This window comes from Mytilus galloprovincialis, chromosome 1, assembly GCF_965363235.1.
Source record: "Mytilus galloprovincialis chromosome 1, xbMytGall1.hap1.1, whole genome shotgun sequence".
Classification (NCBI taxonomy): Eukaryota; Metazoa; Mollusca; class Bivalvia; order Mytilida; family Mytilidae; genus Mytilus; species Mytilus galloprovincialis.
Window position 1 is genome coordinate 84,832,657 of NC_134838.1, and position 22,488 is coordinate 84,855,144.

The window sequence follows — 22,488 nt, forward strand, 5'->3', positions numbered from 1 at the left end:
ATGACCTACATGGCCTAACGTTACATACAACACAGGGCGTAAAACACAAGTCTTTTTTTGTTATCTTGCAAACCGCTATAGATTAAGAATTTTTAATTAGAATCACAAGATTTACTTATTGTCTCTTTACATCAAAAATGTAAGATGTTATTTTCCTTTATTGAGTTGTTTATTATTTTGTGTTTGGTCTATTATTTTGAAAATTAAAACAGAAAGGGAGAATTTTGCAATCAATTATGAAAGCTAAAATTAGAAAGCAAAGATCTGCAAATTATTTCATATGATTGAAAGCGACAATTGACTCTTTTTACCCTAATCTTAATTTTTTGTCATGTTGTCCCGCAGGCGGGCTCATTGCACACATTATACACATTATATTCTATGATCTTCTCCTTTGTATCTATTTTCTGTTTTCGAATTACATCCACTACTATTATCTTTCGTCATTACCAAATATTTCTTAAATCATAAGCATATAAACAAATACTTGAACTTGATTTGTCTTATTAGATGCTTAGGTTTTACACTTCGATAAACCATGTTGCCGAAATTTCTTATGTTGCTTCTGTGTTAAATATATTCATTGGCGATGCACATGAAGGGAGTCGCCAGTCTTAAAGGAGAATTGAAAAAGATATAACGAATAGAAAAGCAAAGGGTACGAAATAACACATTTTTATGCCCCCGCCGGTAGGCAATGTGGGCATTTAGTCTAGTCCTTTTCCTTCAATCCAGTCTTTAAGTCGCGTACATTCCCAGAACTGGTTTCCGCTTGCCTCAACCAAATGTTATAAATCTAACTTATACACTATGATGATTATCGGCTTATTCCTGCTAATACTACATTTGTTAATCAGGTATATAAAATGTAGGAAATCTATGTAGGAAAAAGAGGAATGCTTGAACAAACATGGGATTATAAGGGTGAATTAGGTTGTAAACACATAAAGCCAATTGACCTTGGGTAAAGTTAAATGAAATATATTTTTTAATTTCGAGTTCATATCCAATGTTAAAGACTAACAGCAAAAAAGAACTATATATTCTTGTCTTTTTTAAGTAGGTTTGTTTTCTCTTATATCACTAAGACACAATAAATGATAAAAATCGGCATAGTAAAAATGAAAACTTGAATCAAATGATATTTTCTTACATTAATTGAGTATATTTTTTTCTTGTCATTATCATATGTTAAAATGTCTTTTATATCATCATCTAATTCATAAAACTTGCAAAGTATTACAGTTTAAAAGTGAAGTAATTTTAATTTCAAATACAGACACAAAGTTTATTTTTTCTTCTTAGTAGTTATGAATTTTACCAAATGTTGTTTTAAGCATATCATGCTTCATCAAACTTGTTACTGTTTGGTACAAATGTAGTCAATTATTAGAATTTGGCTTCTGAATAAGAAAATGTCAGCAAAGGTATATATGATAGTGCACAAAGAAGTCCAGGGCCATCAATATCAAAAACTCAGTACAATCTATCTTACAACTCTAACTCCAAGGTTAACAACAAGGCTTGTTCTTTTTTCATCTTGATCAACTCTATACTATTGTAGCATCTATTCTAGTTTCAATTAGAACATAGTCACAATAATTAAAATTTACTGGACAAGATAATGATATAATATCCGTTTTTAGGGTTTATTATTATTTTACACATTTTTTTAAAATTTGCAACATGAATATATTTTTTGGAGGATAAACCAATTATACAATTCGTTACAACGATTTAAATTAGTTATTACAAATTACAAAAAAATTGTGATAACTAATAACAAATTCTGTAATATCGATTTCAACCAATTTGTTTTCACAAATTTTATCTGTAATAACGAATTATCAAATTCGTGAAACCGATTTAAATTCATGATTTCGAAATTCAAATTATATTTTTGGGAGGTCCTAAATGGGCTTCCGTAATTTTCAAAGCAGTTGTAGTGTTTATCCGTTGCTTTTAAAACAAAACATTTTTTTCATTCATCTTGACTACGTTTTAATAGACATAAATCACAAAATCAGGTTGTTTAACACTGTCGTGATTCCTTATGTTTACTGAAAGGATTAGTGCAAATTTGAAATATGTGAAAATTGTCAAATATTTTTGCCTTTTCATGTTATTTTGTATGACATTTGTAACTGATGTCAAATTGACTTAGTACAGGCATTTACTTATGTAGAAAATGGTGAATTCAAGATGTAAACGCGAATAAGGCTAATGATACATGAAAAGAAAGAAATATAGAATGACGGAAACACAACGTATTGGTATAGTTATAGCTGTGACACAGGTAACTCAGGTCATTGTCAAAATAGAAGATTTAATTTGAAATAAGGCCTAGATTGTCATACTGGATATTTACATTAGCGATAAGGTAAGTGTTTTTTGTCATCAATATAAACGTTTAGCAGATCTGAAAAAAATACTTGATCATTTACAATCTAGAATTTCTTTGATAAACAGTTTGATAAATTTGAATTATTGTTTTTAGTTTATCATCATGCATTTCAATAAATGTTGATTGATAATGAATAACAGATCGTCTTTCAAATTATGATCCTAGTACCTTTGACAACTTATTAAGTATTAATTGCTCCAAAAGTAACGAGTAAGATTTTCTCATCACTTGGAGTCCGTCATCAGTCGTCGTCCGTTTTTGTCGTCCGTTAACTTTTACAAAAATCGTCTCCACTCCATGTTTGACTTAACATATGGCAAAGTATGGGACACTTTCATAATTTGCATTGCGGTCATTAAGCCTTAACATGACGAAAGCCATTTCAAAAAATACTATACACAACCCTTTGAATATAAATGCCAATATGCCAATTCTCTGGTTGTATGAACAGTTTGTCTGCATATAGTTGAATTGCACATATGTTTTGCAATGTTTTTTGTTCGTGTACAAATGAATATTGAAAAATGATCAGCGAGACAAGATCTATTACTAAGTCAGAGAAACTAAACAGACTAACAGATCAGTAATACAAGATCACATTAAATGACTTATATTCCCGTCTACAATGTTAGAGAATACCATTTTTTTATATGCATACAGAGTCTTTAGAGCCTCTATATAAGTGGTTTTATAATTTTCCCGAAATATGTGTTACTGGAAGATTGTAATGTTTTCATTCATTTAGGAAGGCAAAAATCATACATATTGTTTTCACTTGTAACTTCTTCTTAAACATAATCTTAGGAGTTTGATGATGTATCTTGACAATATTATAACAATTATTGGAAAACAAGATTAGGCATGATTTCAGCCTAGAAGATATGCTCTGATCTGAATGATATCCAAAGTACCAGCGAAAATACACATACAGTCAAGTATAAGCAAATGCACAAATTTATCTTACATTAACACGTACATAGAAAATTATCATTGTTGGTTTGGACTTTGTTGTCTTGTGAGGGAACTCGTATTTGAGAAAAATCTTCCATTAAAGAGAAACACCAATTTTTCATATAATTTGCACAAGAAACCAGTAAAAGTCTTTAATGGCCTTTATGTGTACTCGACTATACTGATTTTTACTCGACCAGTCTGAATTGGTCTGAAATTTACTTTATAATACTCGACCGTAGTCTGAACCATACTTAATAGTCTGAAATTGTATTTAACAATTTTACAATATGTCTAAACCATGCTTGACCTGGTCTGAACCATACTCGACCTAGTCTGGACCATACTCAACCTAGTCTGGACCACACTTGACCTAATCTGAACCATACTCGACCAAGTCTTAACCATACTCGACCAAGTCTAAACCAACCTAGACCTATTTTTTTGTATAAATACATTGTATTTTATCAATTCAGGAACAGGAAATCTATAAATTCTAAATTATAAATGTAATCATTATAATTTATAGCATTTAAACCAAAATTTCAGAACAAAAATAATATAACTTCAACGCCATATTTTTCAACAGCTACACATTTATATAACCTTTAGAATAAAGATAAAACAAGCTGATCAAAAATTGATTATTTCAAAACTGAATTGTGACTAATATTTTTAATATTTTTCAAACATTTTTAATCTTTCAGTTGTATTTTATGGTTACATTTAGACTTAAACCTAGTATAAATGTAGGGTGTCAATTGAGTAAAGGTAATAAGGCAGTGAGTTTTGGTTTTTAATAAAATACATAAACATGTAAAATAGTACATAAAGCAACTTTATCAATTTTAAAAAATGACATCTTTGTTTTGTAAAACCATGAACCTATAAAATCATCATAATTAAACCTTGATAGCAATCCGTGATGCCATTTTGAAAAAGGAAATGTGTTTCTAAGTTGTAATAATTTTAATAAAGTTATTGACTTTATTTTAAAATCAAATATTTTTTGTCAAAATTAAAACACTTTATAAGATTTAATTACATCAGAACTTGTGTATTTTACAGGTATAAAGAAAACCCTACATTTCTTAAACTGGTGTATTACTTATCTAGTAGATTCAAAAGGCCTTGCGATTTAAGTTGTACAGGAAATTGCAATTTTGGATGTATGTTATTTAGAATTTAATACTCTCTGACCGAGTGTGATCTGTTTAATGAATTTGCCCAAATCATGAAGTATTAATTCATACACCAATCAAAAGTACAATTTTATCAATTTTATTAATTTCTATAATTTTTTATTCTTTTTTTAATTTGATAAAGGTATATATAATATATCCCAAATTATGATAAAATATATATTTCTAATATAAGGTTGAACATTTTAAGTGATTTTGTTGGCTCTTGCTACATGCACCATTCTAAAAAGATAATTATATTACTATGGTATGAAACCATGAAACCTATCATGTAGTTTTTATTTAGATATTTTGGAAAATTAAGATTAAATGCCAAACAAGAAGCACCTCAGTATAAGTGTAGTTTTTAGATAAACGAAGATATTTTATTTAGCTAAACTCTCAAACTTCAAAATTAATTGAATTGAATTATTATAATTTGATTATACTTCTCTATTTGATAAATCTGAGAATCTTGTAAGGATGTAAAAATCTGAATATTTTCCTTTGTCTTGGATAACAAACCATATAAAGTTAATAGAGACACCTTATCCAAACCACACTGTTAGGAGGACCAAAAATGATAAATATTGAAAACTGCATAAAAGGTCTAGAATTAACCTGGATAAGAAGAATTAATAATAGAAATAATTCAAAACTAGTGAAACTATTCCTCTTTTCAGAAAATTTTAATTTTTTGGAAATGCAATTTCTTGGTCCTTATAAAAAGTTAAATAATCCATTTTGGAAAGAAGTATTTGATGCTTGGCAAGATCTTTAAAATGTACACAATAACTCTCAAATTAAGACATGCCCTATATGGACGAATGTTGGAATAAAGATTGGTAACCATTCAGTTTTATATAAAGATTGGACAAAAAAAGAGGTTTGGATGATCCCAGAGAGGTTCAAAAGATATGTGTAAAATTTTGAATGGTAAAAAGTCAAATCCTAAACAAAAATGTGAACAAAAGTGGTCATTAATTCTCAATGCAAACTTCAATTTGAAAAATAACCATGTATTGCCCTTTTATATTACAAAAAATCAAAATTGCAGTGGTTTCAATACAGAATAATACATCGAATTTGTGGCACGAATGAACTTCTCCTTAAAATAAAAATTTAAGTTACAAATAGTTATAGTTTTGGGTGCGGAGGGGTCGAAACAATAGAAAATTCTAGAATATTCTGGACGTGTTCATATATATCAAAACTATTGGAAGACCTTAACTCCTGGATATTTGAGAAGACAGAAATAGAACTAACTTTAAACATTGATTTGGTTTTATTTGGTATTCCAACTAGATAAAAATGATATATGAATCATATACTTCTGTTAACAAAATTCTACATTTATAGAAGCAAATTATCTATGGAACAAACCAATATAATAGCACTAAAAACTATTCAAAAGAAAACTTATAAATGACAGTTCTTGTCCATTCGTTTTTGATGTGTTTTGTCATTCGATTTTGTCATGAGATTATGGACTTTCCGATTTGATTTTCCTCTGAGTTTAGTATTTTTGGTGATTTTACTTCTTATTAATAGAAAAAACTATATTTTATAAAAATGAATTACTCAGTAGGGCAGAGATCTGCTGGAACCCCTGAACTCCTTTACTATCATAAAAAACAGAACACAAAACCAATAAGACTCCACATATAAGGCATATATTACCTTAGTCGTATTTGGCACAACGTTTTGGAATTTTGGATCATCAATGCTCTTCAACTTTTTACTAGTTTGGCTTACTAAATATTTTGATATGAGCGTCACTGATGAGTCTTATGTAGACGAAACGCGCGTCTGGCGTAATAAATTATAATCCTGGTACCTTTGATAACTATGTGTATATATTTCATATCCAAACAGCCTTTGTCTTAAAAATCATTTTCTGGAAACTAAAACAGCTGTGTCTATCAAATATATTATATATCTATTATGCATACAAATGTGTATAATTATTATGTTCATGTGCAAATAAAAAAATATCATTATAAAAATAAAATATATAAATATATTATTTCAAAACCTGTGCATTTGTTTTACTAGATAATTATGTTTGAAAATCTTAATGGTTTACTTCTTTTTTTTTGATATTACTGACATAGTATATATTTTTTTTCAAATACGGAAAGCTGTATGTATACATAATACTTACACAAACTAACAACTGTATACATATGCTATTTACTAACGTTAACGAGGCCGGGATAAGGTATCGGTACTTGATGTTTTTCAACTAACAAATGTACAGATTTCAATAAAATATGATAAATTTAAAAATAAATCTGATTATACATATATATATATATATATATATATATATATATATATATATATATATATATATATATATATTATCTTTATTTTATTATGGCTGTTGTCATGTCATTTTAAAAGAAATTTATTTTAACAGCTCAAATAAAAAAAAAGTAGAGGATATTTGTAGAAGTATAGTTCAAACAGGTAACTTTGGTCGAGTATAGTTAAGACTGAAGAAAAAAAAATAGGTCGAGTACAGGTCGAGAGCTGGTTAAGACTGTTCCAGACTTGTCGAGTAAAACTTAAAAGTAAAAACACAAAAATACTGAACTCCGAGGAAAATTCAAAAAGGAAAATCAAAAATCAAAAGGCAAAATCAAAAGTCCAAACACATCAAACGAATGGATAACAACTGTCATATTCCTGACTTGGTACAGGCATTTTCTAATGTAGAAAATGGTGGATTGAACCTGGTTTTATAGCTAGCTATACCTCTCACTTGTATGACAGTTGCATCAAATTCCATTACATTGTCAACGATGCATGAACAAAACAAACATACTCAAAGAGTAAAAATGTCAAAAATAGGGGTACAACAGTCAATATTGTGTTATCATCTTAATATCACTACATAAACAACAAATGTAACAAAGTAGCACAAAAAGGCATACATCAAATTTAACATTCTCATTTTGCTTCTCTTATACGGCTGAATTTATCTATGTAAAGTCTACCCATAAATGAAAGAAGGTTTTCATTACTGGTGTAAAATTGCGCGTTTGAAATTCGCACAGGTAGACATAAAAATACTTTTGTCGTATGACGGCATACATAAATGCAGACTCACGTAAAGTAGATATAACAAAAAACAGACTTACAGTAAAAATAATAAATAAAATAATGGTGTGGTTCAAAGTATGACGGGACACATAAGTACAGTTTCACGTCAAATACGGCTAAATTTATCTATGTAAAGTCTACCCATAAATGATAGAAGGTTTTCATTACTGGTGTAAAATTGCGCGTTTGAAATTCGCACAGGTAGACATAAAAATAATTTTGTCGTATGACGGCATACATAAATGCAGACTCACGTAAAGTAGATATAACAAAAACCAGATTTAACAGTAAAAGTAATAATAATAAATAAAATAATGGTGTGGTTCAAAGTATGACGGGATACATAAGTACAGTTTCACGTCAAATGTATATCATAAAAAAACAGACTAAACAGAAAAAGTAGTCTTATTGAATAAAATAGTTTAGTCATTCATAGTATGTCAAGATCCTTAAGTAAAAGTAATATCAATAAATGAAATAATTTTGCCGTTCGATGTATGTGGTTTTACATAACCACAGAGTCACTTCAAATGAATATCTAAAAAAGACATATAAAAGAATACTATAATACGTAATTAAGATGCTAACAAACGTCAGTACGCAAAATCTATACTTCAAGACCATCTTGTATTATTTGTGAAGTTGATACGGAATATTTATCAACAAGTTCTGGGTATCTTCCGATGAACTTTTTAAGAAAAAGGACGAGACGTTCTTTGACATACCCCTGGTTCATCAATTTTCTGCTCAGACACTGGTGACGTTTTACAAAGTCTGAATAGGAGCTGCAAGCTCTTGAAAAGCTAATAAGTTGGGAAATGTATATTCCATATGCAGGTGAAGTTGGTATATTACTACTAAGGTGGGGGAAATTGATAATTTCAAAATTAAAATCGTCTCGTTTGTCATAGATTCTGGTACTGAGATGACTGTGTATGTCAAATTCGAGGTATAAGTCTAAAAATGAGGCAGAGGAAGCCGTGTCTGTGGTCTCTTTAATTTCTAGTTCTGGTGGGTATATTAATGGAATCCAATCAGAAAAGTTCGGATTGTTAATGGAAAGAACATCATCAATATATCTGAAAGTGAAATTAAATAACCTGGCTTCTTTGATCTTCTTGTTTTTGACAAGTGTCTGAAGGAACTCCGATTCATATGAGTTTTTTCAATGTCAAAGATAAGGGTCAAGTACAAATCAGTACAGTCGAGTATGGTTAAGACTGGTGTCGAGTGATGTCAAGTACAGTTCAGACCAATTCAGACTGGTCGAGTGACAATCAATATAGTTGAGTTTGGATATAGACCATTTCAGACTTTTACTGGTTTGAAGTGTTGGTAATAGATAAAATCATAATAGAGAAATATTGATACAATATAATGAGTCAGTCATAAATACTGCAGTTGTATGAAGAAGGTTTTGTAGAAAATAAATCAAAAAAATTAAATGTTCTCTGTCGTATGCATATGCGAAAAGAAAATAACTGAAAAATCGCAACATATCTGTATATGCCCCCAAAAAGTAGTGCCCTTTCTGCAAGCGTCTGTAATAATTGTGCTGCATATAATGGTTATCAATAAAAAAAAAAATGTCTTGACAATTTTAATGTTATTCCTATCATTATATATATAGCACATATTGACAAAGCTGAGAGGGTGATAGAGCAAATTGTTACCCTGAAAAAACATTGTCAACCGCTGCGAAGTCAATGCTGACAATGCTTTTTCGAGAAGTTCCAATCTGCTATGCGCATAAACGCATTTTTACTCAACAAGCATGTGACGTTAAAATTTGTTTTATTAAAATTGAAGTACACATCTTCCTACATTATATTTTTGCATGAACTTGTGTCTTGCTTTGGGAGAGGAAAAAGTGAAAGAAGACAGTCAGCAGTTATGAATAGATTTGATGAATAGTAAATCTATTTTTCTATATTTATCTGATCCAAGATAAGTTTAAAAACAAATGACTCTTTAAAGTGTTGTTGTAATATGTATTAGTATTTTAAGTTCTGCTAATTTTAAGTTTGCATTTATTGACAACCCTGTGTACCTGTGTACCGGGAAACAGTGATTTTCACCATTTCATGAGACTCTATCCAAAGTTACAAAGTTGATTCACCTTCTACATATATAGTATAGAGTTACAAACGCTATATATATATTGGTCAAAGATTCATATCAATGAAATTAAACTTTTTCAGCCTAGTTGTAATCTAATGTACTTTTACATAATGCGTGTATTGAAATCAATAGGATCAGTGCAGTTGAAAAATGGCTTTAAAAAATGTGAACAAGAGAACAAAAGTGGCACAATCTACTAACAGTTCTCTATTTGTTTTGACAACTAAGTTGTCTGATATAAGAATATCTTTAAAAAATATTCTATAGGTTAATTACCATGCGTACAATGTATCACTTTCTTCATAATTTAAATTTCTGCTCAAGTAACTTTAAATGACACTGGATGACTGGTAGAAGGTACATGTACAGTACGCATAGAGAGTTTTTATCCCCAAACTCCATACACCGAAATTATTCCTGGTGTGATATACTTTCATTTTAATACTCTATAGTGATTGTTGAAATATATCTTTTTTTATTTTTTATTTCGCCAAGGACTTTTAACGAGGAGTAAAATACGGATTACTCCCATCCAATTTTATTTTAAATAATAAAGGATCAATAACAGATCATAACAGAGACAAACAACACATGATTTTTTTTCTTCATATAAATAATTAGGTTGTGATTATTGTGTTGTGACTGGGCGGGGAATGTGTTTTTATGAATACAAGGCACATTGCATACAAACCGTTTTCCCTTCATTCAACAGAGTTGCCACTTTACAGTTTCTTTTTCTGAATTCAAATAACTCAAGTCGGTAATGTACCGAAGGTAGTGAAACATAATATTTTACATTGCAAAATAAATTGAAAGTAACAGAGTTCACTTGTTGATCCGATAAATTAATTCTTGGGTTAAGATTGGACAAATTACCATTAAAACAACATTTTGTTTTAAGCCAGTTGATTTTTATATGTTGAACAATTAATGAACCGGATATTGCTCACTGAGTAGGTCATAACAGATACTAATTGTGGTAAAATCGTTTTTTTATTGTTGAAAAAACACAAATTATGACCTGACCGGACTATAATAAAAATACAAAATAAGTGTTTCATGTTTACTTTTATTCGTTGGTACGTTTTTATTTCAAATGACAATCACATGGGACAAAAACATACAAGAATAATTATCTTATTTTGAATGACAATGTCACATTTTTATCTGTCAAAGAAAGGACGTTTTAATACCGTGTTTTAAAGCACACAGGTGCAATCAAGATCGATTAAATATACATAGGTAATAAATCTGGCTAATCCGATTATGTTGTCCCGCGTCATTAATTTTCAATAAACCAATTAACAGCCACGCGGTGTTGGGAGAGAATATTTGGGGAAAAGTGGGAGTATAATCCGTGATTCGCGGTGTCACACCGCTACACTCCGAAATCGGTGATTATAGTTCGCGATTACAAACTCTCTGGGCGTAGTGTACCTTAAAAAAAGATTAATAATAAATATTAATAAGATTTTATAAATTCAGCTAAAAAAATAAGAAAATATAGAATATGGAGTTTAGTATGGCTTTCATTATCACTGAACTAGTATATATATTTGTTTAGGGGCCAGTTGAAGGACCCTCCGGGTACGGGAATCTTTAGCTGCATTGAAGAGTGAAATATAAATGCAATTCCAAGATTCCTAAAAGTGAGTCTGGCAACAGTAATTATAAAGAGTAATATAGTCAGTGATGTCCAATGTGATATATAACAAACAAAAATACAGTAAAAACAATGTATGTATTTCAGTTGCTCACTCTGACATATTAAGAAAAATAGTTTCACAATGCAAAGGCATCATGACATAGTAATCAAGATATTGAAGATTTCTGAAAGTTTCACGCAATCCAAGTCCTGGTCTTTGTGGAGTTGCATATATCATTGTTTGAGATATACATTTGTACATGTACATTGTGCATTGCATCCATAAAAACTACATGTAAATGGCAAAAAAATATAACATAAAAGGTAACAAGAAAGCACACAAATTACACAATTATAAATCCTTTAAAAGCAGCCTTAAAAGTCTGTAATACATTTTATGCGGTGCATGTGATTATCCTTTGTTTATGTACATGAACTAACTAAATGTTGTATATATCATACCGGCATTTGTTTTTTTTATATAAAAAAAAAATGGATATAAATCAGACCGTTTTTAAATATTTTTCTGTTTGGAATGGTTTACATTTGTTATTTCTGGGTTATTTAGAGCTTACTATACAGTATGACTTAACTCATTGTTGAAGGATGTAAAGTAGTGTTAATAACAGTTACATAGAAAGTAAATATCTATGTGACTGTCAATTGAGCTCGATCTCTAGCATATCTACCTGTTATCATGGTAATAAAGAATGCTTTCATCGCTGTCGGGTCCGTTCGCCCTAATAAAATGTTCGCCCTTGGTTCGTTCGCCCCGGGTTTATTCGCCCATAGAGTCTGTTCGCCCTACTAAAAAAAATAATATTGAGGGCATTGAAGTTAAATAAAGATATTATTCTTGAAATTTATGAAAACTGTAACATGGAAATATTTTTAAAAAGTTGATGGCTTGTTTTGGATCAATTATTGATAAATGACATAACAATTCTCATTGATTGTTGTGATACTTATCTCTGAAGGATTATTAATGAAAATAACTTTTTTGATAAACTGGTCAGCTTGGACTCAACAAAAACAATGATGTACGAATTGAACACGTATATCATGAAATGATTTACAAGTTAACTAGTCTCAGTAGTCATGTCACTTATACTGCATAAACTGACTGAATACTTTTTGTTAACAATAATCAATAAAAAAGATACATTGTATTCCACTATTCTTCTATGCAAATCAAAGGAAAAACAAAAAATTGGTTTCGGCAATACAAATATTCGGGTATAAATTTCTAAATTATTAATTTCTCAACACTGTTAATTGCAGTTTTATAAAAAATGCAGAATACATTAGGATTTTTTTTTTACTTGTTTCGAAGTTCAACACGAGTTGTTTTTCTTGAAATAAATAGTAAGAAAAAGCGGTTGATTTAAAATGAAAATAACTTTTTATTGATAATAAATATAATTTTTTTAAATGTTGTTTGGGAGATTCCATATTTTCTGTTATGCTAAATGGTTAACTACAACTCGCCTGTTCACGGCAGATATGTGTTACAGCATCCATCATATTTCCAATACTTATATAGTGAGAAAAACATGCGTTCTAAATTTTTATTAGGGTATAAATGACATTAATAGTAGGCAAACACAATTATGGTTGAAAATATGTTAATTTTTACTCAAATAGTGTCACATAACTAAATATCGAGCATATTGGTTACATAGGGTAAATCACTTTTTCTTTATATTTCATGATTCTTAGGTGGAGTCATACTTAAATATAGAAATCGCTTAAATTCTACAATTATTTAGTTTATGTACAGCTTATTTGAAAACAATAATAAAAAATATAGGTCACCGATGAGTTTGCGCCAAAAGGAGATAATTTGGAGCTTTTTCATTGAAATAAACATTTTAAAAGTCTTCTGGGGACAAACAGAAACGATTTAATTGGGTTGATTTTTGTACTTTATCATAAAGTAATAACTAATAGTATAATAAATAAAAAAATTTAATGAAAAAAAAAGTTAAACTTTTTGCTGAATTTTTTGTACCCGCGAGCCACATTAACGGATTTTGTATACAATGAAACAAAAATAAACACGTTCTTTAATTTACAACTTGTAATGAACACCAGCTTTTTGTAACCATGAATAAACCAACAAAGTTACATCAGATTGACTTACAAATCTTGTAGTATATTTGAGAACATCGTCAAATACGTAATAATTTTCTTTTTTTGAGATACCAATGATGTCAACTTTATTCTATCTATCAACCCTTTGAACCTAAAATACATTTTCTTTCTTTTTTAATTCATTGTTTTAGAATGGCCTTAAATACAATTCAAACAGATCGCTATTACTGATATCAATGTTAATTTTGATACCAATGTCCATTAAAGACCTTATCATTACAAGTTTTTTTTTATAACTAACACAATAATTTATAAAAACAACACGATCATGTTTCTCTCCTTTATGTTTTTTCTAAAAGATTCAAACAAAAAGAGAGATTTTGGAATTGAGATTAATCTATATAAATTTGACAGTTACTGCTTTTTTTTTAACGGCGATATAATTTATTAATCTCACAGGAATGATACTTGTGCTTCATTCATTGTATGAACCTTTATTCAGGCGGAAACCCGGTTGAAATAGAACAAAAGAATCGAAGCTCTGTTAGAGAAGGCGATAAATGCCTACTGTAATGTTTATTATAGTGACAAAAATTTTAAAAGTTAATAGAAACAAATAAAATGACAATTTTCTTCTCAATTACATAGTGTTTTATTTTAAAAACACCATTTGCATACGTTTTCAATTCATCTAGTACATAGTTAAGCAGAACAATTAGATATTAAGTTGACGACATGGTATCTTTCAAGTTGGATGTAGAAAATGCATAACCTCCGATTTTAAAAAACAATTACCACAGACGAAAAACATATCAATCTATTAGTTCAATAATTTTCGTGTCTGCCCTTTCATTATGTGACTCAAGAAAAAAATCCAAAAAATGGGTAACAATTGTATCGAAAAGAGAAAATCGGGTGCACCTTTTTATGTTACGGCGTGTTTGAGTTGAATATTTTGTCTTGATATCGCACAAAGCATGAATATTTTTATACAACGTCTCGCTTCAGATTCTATCACTTTTATATATCAAAGCTACAGGTTGACTTTATAACATAAAAAAAATCACAGTACTAAAAGATGAAATATATGGGTCAAGTCACATACCTATCTAATGAATCACAAAAACAGAGTAGGTGTGTTCGAATAGCTATTTTTTTACTAAAAGTAATTGACGACAGTCTTTCAAGTTTGATGATGAAAGTATATCTTCGAAAAATTATAATTTTTTGAATGTGATAACTAGGGTTTATAGTTTTCAACCACTAAAAAAATCTAGTTTGCCTTTTCATGAAATATTTAATTAGATTTTTTTTTAAATATTTATGAATTTTTGAAAATTCCACCTGACAACCGATCAGACAATAGTTTTAAGTTGAATCAATGCAGACAAGTTCATTAACTGATGTTCATTAGCTAGTTGATACATTTGTCTTTTAAAATACAACTGACATATAAGAATCGTAATGGTGCAATGTTGATAAATTTGCTAACTTGGCAGCGCGTCATCCCTACAATGGCTTCCAATCTACGATTGTGAAAATGAACTGGCGTAATGGGGAGATAATTTTGACGAAGTAGAATCCTGACTGTAGCGAGATGTACATGACTATTAATTGAAGATAACTTATAGGTAACGATACAACAAATAATTAAAGGATTATCCTGTCCAAAACTGAACTATCATTTAACAAATTATATAAAGTGTCCGCAACTTGTAATTTAAGATCTTAATAGTATATTTGCGCTAAGTTACACTCTTTCTATCAATCGAATTGGATACCTGTCGTCATGATCTAGTAGCCTGATTCGCCAAGGTGATAACTAACTTAGATTAAATATCTTTTAACATCTTACTTGTACCGAGTTGAAAGGGTGTTTTCAATACAATTACACAGTAGTTAGACTCAGTTGAACTATCATTCCTTTGAACATATATGGTATTCGACCCACTGCTATTGAGATATCGTGACACCAAATCGCCTGCACTGTAACCGAACCCCTAGACCACACGACCACATGGGCTTCATATATATATGTTACAGTGAATTTGTATAATCAGTGATTATGAAGAATCCCTGAGATGTTCAGGGATTATGTTTAATCACTAGAAATATCGTCAGGAATTATACATAATAACTGAAATGAAGAAAGAGTTTTATTTATAAAGAAATAAATTATATTAAAACATCATTATCAACATAAATTGTGAAATGTTAAGCACAATATATCAAAATGATAACCCCATTTTTTTTTAAATTTTAGGCACAATTTATTAAAATAATATGCTTAACATCTGTTTTTACCACAAAATCCACATTTAAAAAAATCTTTTCCTTCACATATCGGAACAGATTTTACACCACGCCTTAGAGAAATATAGAGTATAGTAGAAAACATCTGAAGGTACCTCCAAAAAAGGGAATTATCCAGCTCGAACTGGTTTGAGTTTGAAACCATGTTTTGTGGCCAGGCGATATCCTTTTCAGACTTTTGGTGAACAATTGCCATAATGTTGTTTTGGGTTCCCCTTTCCTTTTTTATACTATTGAATTGCTATGACAAAATTACAACAAATGTCAGCTACTTCTAAATTTTTGTTCTATTTGTCAATCCTTTAGTTCTGACTGTTTTTTTTTATACATTTAAATGCATAAGTTCTTTCAGCTTGTATTTCTTTTTCATTTGAACAAAAAAGATAAACAAACAAAAACCACAAAGACACAAAACAGATGTTCCATTATCTTCTTCAGTATTTATTTTACACGTACCACAAATAACATGCTCTGTGGATTTACAAATAAAACATTAATATCCATTTGACGCTGGCTTTTAATAAGTAAACAATACAATTAAAGTTATCGCTGCATAGATGTAATGTTGATATTATTAATTTTGAAGTCTTCAACATTATCTCTAAACCCTGTGTTGATTATATCTTTAAGATCATACTTTGTGTTTAAAAGTAAAATTATTTCATCTGGCAAGGAATATGAAAGAAAAAAAATGATAATTTGTGTATAATAATTTGTTTTTATCAAACAAAGCATCCTTAAATTATTGGAAATCCCTTAAATCATATTGGATTTTTATTTTTTTAGATTGACTATTTACATGTTCAGTGATTATGTAAAATCACTGGTCATTTTCAGGGATTATATATAATAACTAATGATTTTAGTGAATTTATATATTCCCTGAAAAATCGGGGATTCTACATAATCCCTGATTATACAAATTCACTGTAACATATGTATATATAATTAAACTAAATTAATAAAAGTATTATTTTACCTATTACATGAAAAGTTTATTTAGAGCATCTAGAATAAAAACAGCCCTCACATTTAACTTGTGGGAGTTAAAGTTGCTGATTCAGCAAATATTGGTTGATCTGTAGGTAATAATGTTAAAATTTGCATATAAACAAGAACTTTATAATTATTAGGTAATTTGCCATAATTTTTATTATGATAAATACCCACTCTAACTTTTCCAATTGTATGACACATGTGCAACAATTGGAATTCGAAGCGCCACATACTTTAGTTGCCTGTAATAATCTAAAATATTTGTTTTGTTATCAAAACATCAACATTGATGACCACGATATATCTGATTATCCAATATTTAGATAACTATTATTAACATATAGTTTAGATATAGGTGGCACGGTAGTATTTGGATTCAGCTGTTTATGTTGCTCTTTTGTGTACTTTACTTCAGGACAGTGTGGTTGGACAAAAAATACATATCAGCTGAACATACTTTTGCAAACTGAGGGATGAATAAGGTGTAAAAAAATATGTTATGATTTAACATACAGGTGAAAATGAACTTTTGAGATTTTTTAATTAAAAAATTGTATTCACTGCATGATAAAAGACCTAAAAGGTCCTTAGTTTTTGAAAGATAGCAACAACAAAAAAATTAAACAGTTCGTGATACATATACAATTTCATTTCTGATCATTATAATAAAAGTACTTTAGTTAAATGTTGATGTAGAATTTTGGGCAGTGTTAGAAAAAGATGAAAATTGTACAAAGCCTATCATTATTCATACGGACCAGGAAATACTGCCGTGCCACCTTAACTGGGATATGAATCTATACATATATATATTTAATTACACTAAATTAACAAACGTATTTTTTACCTATTAATTGAAAAGTGTATTTAGAGCAACTAGAAAAAAAAACCAGCCCTTACATTTATCTTCTGAGAGTGAAACTTGCTGATTCAGCAAATATTGGTTGATCTATAGGTAATAATGTTGAAATTTACATAGAAAGTAGAACGTTATAGTTATTAGGTAATATGCAGTAACTTGTATTATAATCAATGCTTGCATTAACTTTTCCAATTGTATGACACATATGCAACAATTGGAATTTGAGGCATAATTAAGTTGCCTGTACGTCTTATAATTTTAACAGAAATAAATAAAGTGCATAATTTCTTTTTTTTCACACAAGCAAAGCTTTACTAGTTTTCTTCAGGTTTAATTTGTAGTTCTGTGGTAACATGACACCAGTATATGTGCATTTTTGGAAACCAATAAGTGGTTAAAGGTACCTAACCTTTTAACATTAACTAAATAAGCCCTCATATTTAAGCAGGCATAGAGATAGTATTATGATTTTCCTTTCATTGAGTAACAATTTTCTAGGGTAAGAATGTAATTATGATTGTATGTCAGATAGAATAAATAGTATATTCCTTTTCCATGCACATTTTTTAAAATGTTTTTTTTACCCTGAAAAGCACAAAAACGTAAGGGGACATAATTCAACCTAATGCATACATGAGAAAAACTTATAGATATATTCTAGCATATATATTTTCTGAAAGATTTTAGAATAATAGTTAACTGCCAACTAAGTGATCTATAGTTGTTAATTTCTGTTTCATTTTGGTCTCTTGTGGATGGTTGTCGCATTGGCAATCATACCACATCTTCTTTTTTATAAGGTATATTGTAACGTTGTCTACATAATCTGTTAATGCTTAATGGAATGGAAGGCATGCTGTAAAATGAGGAATGGACTTTACTGATGAGTTAAGCCTTTTTCAACTGATTTTGTAGTTGTTCTTATGTTCATAATGTGGTACCTATATTGTTAATTTCAGTCAGATAAAGTAGAAACAGAGTTGCTTTCCCTATAGTCACTCTTGATTTACCATGATTAACTTCTTTGATGATTTAAAAAACTCATGTATTCGTTTTTTTCACCCCTTCAGTAAAAGTGGCAAAACAGGAAAAAGTGAAATCTGACAGCTGGGTATAATCTTTTCTATTTTTGGTTTGAAATAAGTGGAAACTTGTATTCATTATTGTAATATGTTTCATAGAAAGACGTGAATGCATCATAGGTGTCTAGATTGGTGTCTAGTTTGTGATGTCTGTGTTAAGGTGGGACGGAAGTATTAGAATTCAGAGAATTAGGTTTCTCTTTTGTGTACCCTACTAAGTCGTCAATGTATCTGGAGCAACAAAACAGTATTATATTATCATACTTGTCCAAACTGAGGGTTGAAACAGGTGTAGAAAAATATTAAATGATTTAACATACAGTTAAAAGTCATCCGCTAATGTCATATATGCAGTGTTAGATATTGAGTTGAGAAAAAGGTCATGTCGGCCAAACATGTTAAGGACATATATCGAGTCAAAGTGTTTTGAGTTTCATCGAAGGAGACCTACAATATAAATGGAACGCTTGAACTGTCTTATAGTGTAAATATTTAATGTGTGAGGATATACATTTGCTTGCTATACAAGTAGGAAGAACATAGAAATGGGAAAAGTTTGACAAACCTTTATGTATAATCAAGTCTGGATGAGACCACCAATATATATGGAACGCCAGAACTGTCTTATAGTGTAAATATTTAATGTGTGAGGATATACATTAGATATACAACAGGAACAACATAGATTTAGGAAATGTTTAACAAATCTTTATGTATAATCAAGTCTGGGTGATACATTAATTGCAGTCTTTGACAAACATTTTAGGCACATGCTTGCTCTGTATGTTAATTAAGCCTCGGTCACACCTTACCAGATAGCACAAACGGACGCCTAACGGATAAAAATAAAAGTTGTCCATTGACAAAATTGTTATCCGTTGGGAGTCCGTTGATGTACTGACCGAATAAAACGGACGTGTAACGAATGCATCACGTACACACACCGGATATGCAACGTATGAGAAACGGAAACGTACCGGACAGAACGTATGTCGAACGTACATCTAGCGGACGAGTACCGCATAAAACGGACACCTAACGGATAAAACGATTGAACAAGATATACGGAAAAATTAAAGGCGACAATAATAATACATGTAAATCGCATAAATATTCAAAATGTTTCTGTGTAACTGGTTTTGGTTTGTTCTACAAAATGCCGCCAAAGGGCAGTGTCTGGCCTGAATAAGAGCTGCTTGATTTTGTAGACGTGCCCTTACTCTAAGATCGATTATGAATAATAAGAATTCATGAACATTAAGAAATCTGACATACCAATAATTGGCATTTCTGACGCGAAATTTTCAATTGAAATTTATCCGTTTCAGATCCGTTTGGCATCCGTTTCATCCGTTATATGTCCGGTAGAAGTCCGTTTCTCATTCGTTCAACATCCGTTTTATCCGTTAAACGTCCGGTAGAAGTCCGTTGGTGAATTTATCTTCCAGACCTCCAACAGATGTATAAAGGACACGTAACGGATATAAAACGGAAACGAAACGGACGAGTACCGTACAAAACGGACGCCTACCGGACGTTCAACGGACATTTCATCCGTGGGACGTCCAGTCAAAGTTTTGAACATGCTCAAAAATTTCCACTGGACAGAACGGACGTCGACGGATAAAACGTACGCTAAACGGACATGCAACGGAAATGGACGGACGTCTAACGGATAAGAACGGACGTCTAACGGACATGAACGGTTTGAAAAAAAGTTATCCGTTAGGCATCCGTTCGAGCTATCCGTTAAGGTGTGACCGTTGCTTAACGACATGAAAACGAATAGAAATTGGTCTGTTTTAATTTAATGAATTAGTGAAATGGACACTAATATCTACATCATTTAAATAATATTGACAAGAAGAAATATTTGCCGCACGTACACTCAGAATCAGTAACATGTCGTTGTTTTACTTAAATGATTCATTGCGTAATATTGAGTAATACTTCGGAAGCCTTTATGAGTCATTAAAAGAACTATGTCTTAAATGGGTACACCCCAATAACGACATCACTTTTGTCGTAATAACGAAATCCTTATGTTGTAATAACAATATATATATATTTGTCGTTTCGACACATTTAAAATTACGAGATAGTTTTTAAATTTGTTATCGCGTGCGAGTTACGACTTTGGCACGACTAAATTGACGTCCTGATTTGGCAACAAGTACAAGGCAGTATAATCGAAACTTGTGAAATGACAAAGTAGTGATGGACAACAACTGTCATATTCCTGACCTTGTACAGGCATTTTCAAATGTAGAAAATCGTGTATTGAACCTGGCTTTATAGCGCTAATCCTCTCAATTGTACAACAGTCACGTCCTTTTGTAAAATGCCTAAATTTTGAAACAAAAATCAACAAATTGTCTGTTAAGTTTAAGGCAGTTTGTAGAAGACGAATATCATTGAGATGCATAAGACACAAATGAACAAACAACTTATGGTTCGGTAGAATTGAATCATTCCCTCAAACCAACATGGAAGGTTAATATGACATATTATAAGTTTAGAGAAACAATGAAACGTACGTACACACTCTGTTTTTCAGATACCGGTAGCAGGTTTATGATTATTTGAATAAAAAATCGAATGGGTTTACCGTTGTTTCTGCAGTGGATTGACCTGGATAGAAGACATCCAGACTGACACTAGCAATTGAAATGAAGGTGTTTTGGACTGGTACATACCTCTTAACATACAGAATGTTGCACTCTACTTTCATAAGGCTATATATATATATATATATATATATATATATATATATATATATATATATATATATATATATATGTTCCCATTCAGGAATAATGAGAATAAATACATCCACATCTAAGCAAGATACGCTCTATATCATGTGTTTCGCCATACTAGGCCGTGTTTTGTGTGCTGCAAAAGATATTAGTATTTTAATTTTCAATACGCCAGAGAAACCAAACAGACTAACAGATCAGTAATAGAAGATCAACTTAAAATAGATTTTGGTCATGACTTATATTCTCGTCTACAATTTTGGAGAATGTCCTTTGTTTGATATGCATACAGAGTCTTTAGAGTCTCTTGTTAAGTGGTTTTATAATTTTCCCGAAATATGCGTTATTGGAGGATTGATACGTTTTCGTTCATATTGGATGACAATAATACATATTGTGTTAACTTGTAACAGCTTCTTACACATAATCCTAGGAGTTTGATGATGTGACTTGGCAATATTATAACAATTCTTGGAAAACCAGGGTAGAGATTATTTGAGCCAAAAGAATATATGAATCAATGAAGTTATAATGTGTCAAATACAAGTGGTTTGCTATATATACATGTGTGTTCTGTTTCTTTTGAATAACTCGATCAAACCCCAGAAGATATGATTTGAATTATATCCAAAGTACAAGCATGTATACACATACATTCAAAGTACAAGCAAATGCACAAATTTATCTTACATTAACACGTATATAGAAAAGTGACAAACTGTCTGTTTATGTTAAGAAACGTTTTAAATCGTTGTTAGTTTGGTCTTTGCTGTCTTGTGAGGGACATCTTCCATAATACCAATTTTTCATTTACTCTGGTAATAGATAAAATTATAATAAATAAATATTGATACAATATAATGAGTCAGTCACAAATGCTGCAGTTGTATGAAGAAGGTTTTATAAAATATTGAATGTTCTCTGTCTTATGTATATGCGAGAAGGAAATATCTGAAAATTGCAACATATTTG

The 22,488-nt window shown here is 30.3% G+C and overlaps 1 protein-coding gene across 1 annotated transcript in view; it reads left to right on the forward strand.

Annotated features, from left to right (window-relative positions):
• Window positions 1–2,193: 2,193 nt before the first annotated feature.
• LOC143042528 (uncharacterized) overlaps window positions 2,194–22,488 on the forward strand; it is an 85,715-nt gene continuing 65,420 nt past the window's right edge. Inside the window, exon 1 of the mRNA XM_076214903.1 lies at window positions 2,194–2,380. The gene's annotated coding sequence lies outside the window, so the exon portion shown is untranslated. The remainder of the gene's footprint in view (window positions 2,381–22,488) is intronic.